A 7312-nucleotide genomic window follows, 5' to 3' on the forward strand; every position below is an offset into this window, starting at 1 on the left:
GCTCAAAATGGACACTGGAATCAAGCATAGGGTTTAATTTCACCCCAAACCATGACACACAGCTCCACAAAATTGCCTTCACCAGACCTAAAATCTGCATAAAACCTCACATCAATTCAGGCTCATTTTGGGGGACATGACATGACTTTTTAGCTAGGACTGGAACATTAAAAGTTTTGAAAGCCAGTATGCCTTTATAAATGTAAAATTACTTTGATGTCAAGCAAAATATCTAATAATTTGCCTCCTTTCTTTTGTGGCTCTTTAAAATTATTTACTTACTCAAAAAAGAAAAAGAAAATCTCATAAATTGGGATGGAACCACATCTCAATATTTGCGTTTGAATCAGTCTTGAGTTTCTACTAAAGCCGTTATTGAAATTCTTCACTAACTAGAATTATCTCTCTTCAAATTACTTGGAAATGGATGCTTATTGTTTTTTTCTTCTTCTTCTTCAAAGAAAAGAAAAAATAAAAGAAAACAACCACAAAAAACTCCCAGTGTGTTTTCTACTCTTCTTTTACTTTTTCTTGGAGGAAAGCGAAGGGAGAGAAATGGACTTCACTGGTGTTCTTTGGCTTCAGCAATTCACAGGTCAGTGTGCAGAGATTCTGGGATGCTGTTCCTGGTTTATCTGAGTCAGTCCACAGCAGGTATTAACCACTTTTAAAGTGCGAGTGGCATTAGGAGGTTGGGAGCAAAGCACTTTCTTGTGCTGAGCTGCAGATGCTTCTTTTGAACTTTGAGTGATGCTTGGGACAAGGAATGGTCATTTCTGCAGGGAGCAGACAGTTCCTTTTAGAAGGACGCTCTCATAAACTACCCCCTTCCCCTGGGCTTCATTGAGAACTATGTATCCTTTCTGTGTTTGGCTGTGAATCCACATCTCTATCTTGTAGAATTTCTGGAAAAGGAAAATAAAGTACATTTGAACACCTAACTTGACTTTTATGAACCCCACGTTATATCAACATGTTTGACACAACTGGTGCTGGTGCAGCCGGAAGTTGTACAAAGCAGAATGCCTGACACTCCCTCTGTCAAAGTGTATCAAATGCCATTTAAAGGGAATTGCCATAATACTGTTATTACCCCAGTTGTGTAATAGAACAACTGTTTTCCTATTTCTCTAAAAGAAATCTGTTTCCCTCCCTGGTATCATGTGCTTTTGAGTTCTGTAACATGGTAAGAGAAATGGAGTAAGGATACATAGTTCTCATTGTTAAATAATGAAGACATATTTAAGAAATATATTTGAGACATTTTCAAGTCATGAAAAACAGGGATATGTATGAGAGGAGTGACCAGCCACCTTCTTGCATGTCCCCTGTGATAAAAGCAATGTTTTATGAGGCAAATGTTAATTTAGTTTTAGAGATTTTTCACTTAGTTTTCTGCATTTAAAACATTTTATAACAATTTGAGATCGACTATAAGACAGAATAAATGATAAGTGTCTCTCATAGCATTCTGTAGTGTTATAATTCAGGAATTTTTTCACAGTGACAGTATACTTTCAAAATGCAATTTTAATTCACTGTTCAAGTTGTCATCATGGATAAATGACAGTCATGTTTCTTTTCATTTTAAAAAACAAATATCTTGATCAGGGACCACTTGAAGGACACATTAAGATTGCGGTGTCTTTAGGGCAAAGTCCTCTTCTGGCCGCATTCTGAGATCTCATCCTCTTCTGAACGGATATCTGTGTTAGTAATCTGGAATGCCATGGGAGGCATTCACTGAGCTCGAGTGAATGCTTCTAGAAGAGTTGCAAGAGATTCTGATTGAGCACTATGTTTCACCCAATTCCTGTTCCCACTCTTTCCCTCCAATATAAAAACAATGTTGGAAAGCATTCCCATTTGGCCTCTGTAAAAGGGTAAATGAAATACCTATCTCATTTTAGTTCACCTGTAAAATGGGTTTCTCATTTCTCAATCAAGCCTGGTGTGAAGGGACATATTGGACTTTAAATTATTTTATACCCTTCATCTATTTTTTTTAAAGATCTGAACTGTTGATGTACAGTTTTTAAAATGCTAGAGCTAGCAAAAGTTGACAACTTTCATCTGATTTTATTTATTGAAACGTGTGCATCACATATATTTACTGGACTTCTTACTGTCCATTTTTCTTCCCCTAGGAAATGGCATCAAGATAGTTCAACTATGACATGGTCACTAAAAATATTATAAAAATACCTTTTTGAAAAACTCAGTTTCTCCTGTTTAGTAAATATTTATTTCATCAACATGGGCTGCGTTCCACTGTGTCAGGATTCTGCATGTGCGTGGAGCACTGTTCCAGCCTAAGAAGATGGTTCTGAGGCCACTTAGCAAGACATTTTCCAGCATGAGCAGGTTTCTCTGTGGAAATAGTGAGACCCTATTCCGGTGTGTTGTCTTTCTTTGGGGAACTTAGGGGGTACAAAGCTCCTGAAAGTGTTCTTTATGCTGGTTGAAGCTCTTATGTCACTGTACTGATTCCCTATGATGCAGACTTGAATCACAGAGTAATTAAAACATGGATCAAATAAGCCTGGGGTTCACCAAGGCTGAAAGCTGTAGCCATTCAAGGCATCATTTCTATCATAAAAATATAGGACCTTTTCAAAACATGCCTTCAGGACGGTGTTCCCTTTTCAAACAAAAGTCTAATGACTGCATAACTCTTCTTGACCACATCTTACATTTTCTCTAGATTTGCTTATTTACAGCTACTGGAACAAAAAGGTGAGACGAAGAAAGCACACTGATTGTCCTAAGAGTCTTCTGTGACTAAAAGCACATGAGCTTCTCCCCAGGCTGAGATTTGACCCTCCCAAGCATTTCCCCAAAGGCCATGACACTGCATCGGATTGCTTCTGGATGCTTTCCTCAGAGTTTTCAACAAATATAAACTGAAGAATGGAACACAGCATCAGATTTGCTAATCAAGAGGCAATGGTCCCAGTCCAAATGATGCTGTGTGTGAATACAGAGCCCAGGAGAAGGGAAGGAGGTACATGAACATCGGGTGTTGCAAAATCTTGCTGAACCAATAGACCAACAGCCATTAACATTTGTCAGTGCAAAGATCCTAAAATATGCAAGTGTGGATTTGTCCTGCCGTAAGAACTGAAGCTGTGACAATCACATTGCCATGGACATTTAAGCTCGTCTGAGGTTACTGAATCTAACAATGAATAAACAATGAAGAGTAGCTAATTTTTGGAAATCCTTTTCTATGACCGGAAAATATTCACAAACTCAGAGTGATTGTTTGGGGTGAAAGATGGTCCCATGCCTTGTGCGCCTCTCTTTGCTATCTATTCAACTTTGGAAATGAACCCCTCCCTTACAAGAAGGTGAGTAGCAACCAAAGTGAGCCCACCCTGGGAGGGCAGAGTGGGTGTACTTTCCTCAAAGAGCCCTGAACACAACAGGGCGCACAAACAGCCAGAGCACCCTCAACAATACCCCATCATCTGCCCACTAGAGCACACAGATTCACACAGATTCAGTGACACGTTCCAAAAAAACGGAATTAGGAGGGACCCATAGCATGGCCAATGTGTAGAGAGCTTTACTACTCTTAGCACCATTGCTAATTATTGGAGCAAAGAAGGGTACACAAGGAATGGAACCCAACCTGTTTAAAGTAATAAATGTCAACCCTAAAGTGCATGGAACTATCTCTCCTTCCCTTTTGAGGGCTGTGTGCTTCACAAGCTGGGCATTTGCTGCACGGGGTTTTCTAATATAATGTGAATTTTCAATGTGCTTTGTCTCTGTAGAGTGGCTTTAAAAAGCCCTTGAAGTCCTCAGCTTTAAATCCATGCTAATAGGGGAAGTCTTTTTTTTTTTTTTTTTGGAGGTGGGGAGCTTTGGTTGGGAGAAACATTGACCCAGACTGCACTCTGGGTAAACTAGGGCAAAAGACCTGATATCGTCTGCAGGGTACTTATTAACCACTGTTCATTTGCAGGATCAATATTTCCAGCAAAGGAGTCAACACTCAGGATACACTGCTACGTCTCACTTTTTCCTTGACACAACAATTTATTTTATAAATGCATCTGCTGGAGAAGAAAAGGCAGTAGCAAGGATTGTGTCTTTTATCTCCAGGATATGCAAAGCGCATTTATTTTCAGCTTTTATCTCTGGAATTGTATGTTGATCCCATACATATAGATTGATTTTGTTCAGGTAGATAATGAAAAGTCAAGTGGAAAATTACACAATGGCATTCACGATCCTAGTCTTATATCGGTATATAAATTGGTTTATTATTTCATTCTATTAAAGAGGCTTTTTTTTTTTTTTTTTTTTTTTTGTACCAGGAAAACTTCAAAATGCATTGTGTTGTCAGCTTCACTGAATTTTCTTTTGGAGGAGGAGGTGGGGAGGGGAAGCCGAAGCCCCGATTTCTCCTGCTCCTTTTGCTAATTGTATTGGCTAAATGAGCTTTCACAGAGGGGGGTCCTGGCTGCTTTTTGCTCTCCCCCAGCCCACTTGTAGGTTGCACACAGGGCTTCTGTAACTCTTTCTCGGTCAGGACAAAGATATCCACCGAGTACACCCTGTGACAAAGGTGGATATTTATTTCACCCCGGGCAATTCTAAATTTTGTCATGATGACTGAAAGAGGCAATCTCTTCCTGAGCACTAAGAGGCCGGGGTGAGAGGGTGGCAGCATTGAAAAGCCACCACCCAGAGACAGCTTGGAGCCACAATCCTGGAGGAAATGTTATTAATAAACATCTTTTGGACATTTGGTAGCCCGTGGAGCTTGCTCCAGCTTAAAGCAATTAATTCAGGACACTGACATAAACTCTCCAGATCTTTGACAGCTTGGAGCCGAAATAAAAATGCTAGTTCTCCGGGGAAGAGAAGAGGATGGCTAGCCCTTTTCTGGACTGTTTGCTTATAGGCCCAGAGAGCAACCTTCCTTGCAGAATGAAATGCAAGGGCACAGACAATGTACCAGGGAGAGAATAGAAGATGGGAATGAACAGTTTGAACTATTTGCTCAGCAGAAGGGCACCACAATGCTGGGGTAGTGGTTTTCCCATGCGTCCACTGTCCCTTCTTTGGGATCTTTTGTTGTCCCCTTTCTCCTTTGGCCAGATAAGAGCACAGCTGCAGCATTGCAGCTAACAAGTAAGGCCGTACTTATCCCCCTAAATCTCGGGGTGCCTTTACTGTAACAAGTTATGCTTGGCTCTCTTTTATTTTACAAGAGGATGGTGAGGGAGAGAATGGAAGAACAGAGGGGATGGACATATAGGACACTGACACTGCCTATGTCTGATTTCTTTCTCTTTCTTTCCTTCTTTCTTTCTTTCTTTCTCTCTCTCTCTTTCTTTCTTTTCTTTCTCTCTTTCTCTCCTTCCTTCCTTCCTCTTTCTTTCTTTCTTTCTTTCTTTCCTTCCTTCCTTCCTTCCTTCCTTCCTTTTTTCTTTCTTTCTTTCTTTCTTTCTTTCTTTCTTTCTTTTTCTTGCAAGCTGTGATCAGATGCAATCTTTGTGAGGCATTTAAATGCAAGGGTTCAGTGATGTATATTGTTTGCCAAGCCAAAATGTTGCCTTTTGGGGAAAAGGGGGAGAGGTGCTCATGGAGTGCAGGAAAAGGGGTTTTGGGGCAGAGATTTTGGTTTAAAATAACCAGACTTCTTCTGACTGCTGAAAAGAGGAAAAAGTTTTAAACTGTCAAATTTAAAACTGTGTTCAGTTATGATTTGCCACTTCTGAATATTATTTTGGATTTCCCCTTTCCATGCTTATTTTGTTCAGAATCCTAATGAATAGAGGTTGCTGGTCTCAGGGTAAAAGCAGGATGAACTGGAGAGGGGACATACAAGGTACTTTTGTAATTGCCATAGATTACATCTATAATCAGAGTAAATGTCATCAACAAATAATCAAAATATTTTTTACATTTGCTCTTCTAAAATCAGAGCCTATTTTAAATATAAGAGAAAGCAGATGTGATAATAATGTAAACTACAGTTATGTTAAGTTGATATTAAAGTCAAAATCTAACACAGATTTGCACTGTTGGGTGTGTGTTCCGATTCAGTGGGTTTTTCCACGGATGTTGATTTTGGGAGCCAGGCTTCAATGTTTAATTCTATTGTAATGTGGTTATGTAGCCTGAATGGTTTTATAAGGTGAAAAGGCAAAAAAATTAATTCCAAAGAAAACTAATGGTTTACTATGATTGTGTTAAACATTTCAGAAGCCCACCTGTGGGAAATACAAAGTATTAATACTGTGTGTTATTTTGTTTTTGTATTTTTGTCTCACCAACAAAACTGGCAGAAAAAAAAATGCTTTCGTATATTTTTCCTGCTGGGTGGTAAGAAGGAAAGGCCATGAAGCTAAAGGTCTCCCATTGAGACGCTGCTCTGCAAAGAGCCGACCTCACGTGCCGCTGCCAGAGAAGAAAGCACCTGTTCATCTCGGCTCACTGTGGGGCTGAGCTCAGCACTGGCAGGCGAGGGGCCGCACGCCTCCCCCACAGCCACCGAGAGGGCATCCCTGCAGGGAAATCATATCCAACGTGCCTGTGCCCACATCAGACTTAAGACAGCCTCTAAAATGTCCATGAAGCCATTGTCCAGTAGAGCTGTTAGTTTTAAAACCAGTGAGTATAACCTTTGGTTAAAAGGATGCATGTGTATAGGTATATGTGTGTGCGTGTGTGTGTACGTGTTTGTGTTTTTGGACTTGTGTGTGATGTAGGGAAAGGGTATGGAGAATGAAGAAAGGGTTCCATTTAGGCATTTGCAAATATTTGATGGCATCATGAAAAGACAAAAACATTCTATAAAATATATCATATTTTGCTATGATTTTGTGTGTACCTATAATAAAATTATTAAGTACAAATTGTTCTGTATTTCTTTTGCAAGCATAAATTCTAAAGTTTTGTATTTAGTACAGAATAATTCATATCACATAAAAAGGGAAAAAATACATTTTTTTTCCTGATTAGGTGCTTAGACTAAATACATCTGTTTTTTTTGGGAAACTGAGGCCAAGATGGAAATTGTAGTCTGCCTGGGTGAATGTAATTCTTTTCTCTAATTCTTGACATAGAGAAAAACTTGCCCAGGGAAATTTTTCCATTATGGCATTTTAGCATTAATCTGCAAATCATGTGGAATCACTGTGGATAACTCAGGGAAATAAGTGGAACTCTTCTTCCATTAAAAGAATTTCCTGCCCTTGAGGCTATGCATTTCCACAACATGGGAAACGGGTTTTTATTTCCAATTTCTACAAAGAGTACGCATGCAACTGGTATCCATACAAAGCCCCACGTG

General features: G+C 39.5%; 1 long non-coding RNA gene across 1 annotated transcript; it reads left to right on the forward strand.

The window, feature by feature from the left end:
* Window positions 1-6871, forward strand: LOC117068374. Its single transcript, XR_004431092.1, has 3 exons — window positions 1-654; window positions 2148-3350; window positions 5778-6871. It is a non-coding gene; the product is annotated as an uncharacterized LOC117068374 (long non-coding RNA).
* Window positions 6872-7312: the final 441 nt, after the last annotated feature.

This window comes from Trachypithecus francoisi, unplaced genomic scaffold, assembly GCF_009764315.1.
Source record: "Trachypithecus francoisi isolate TF-2019V2 unplaced genomic scaffold, Tfra_2.0 Lachesis_group21, whole genome shotgun sequence".
NCBI classification, from domain to species: domain Eukaryota; kingdom Metazoa; phylum Chordata; class Mammalia; order Primates; family Cercopithecidae; genus Trachypithecus; species Trachypithecus francoisi.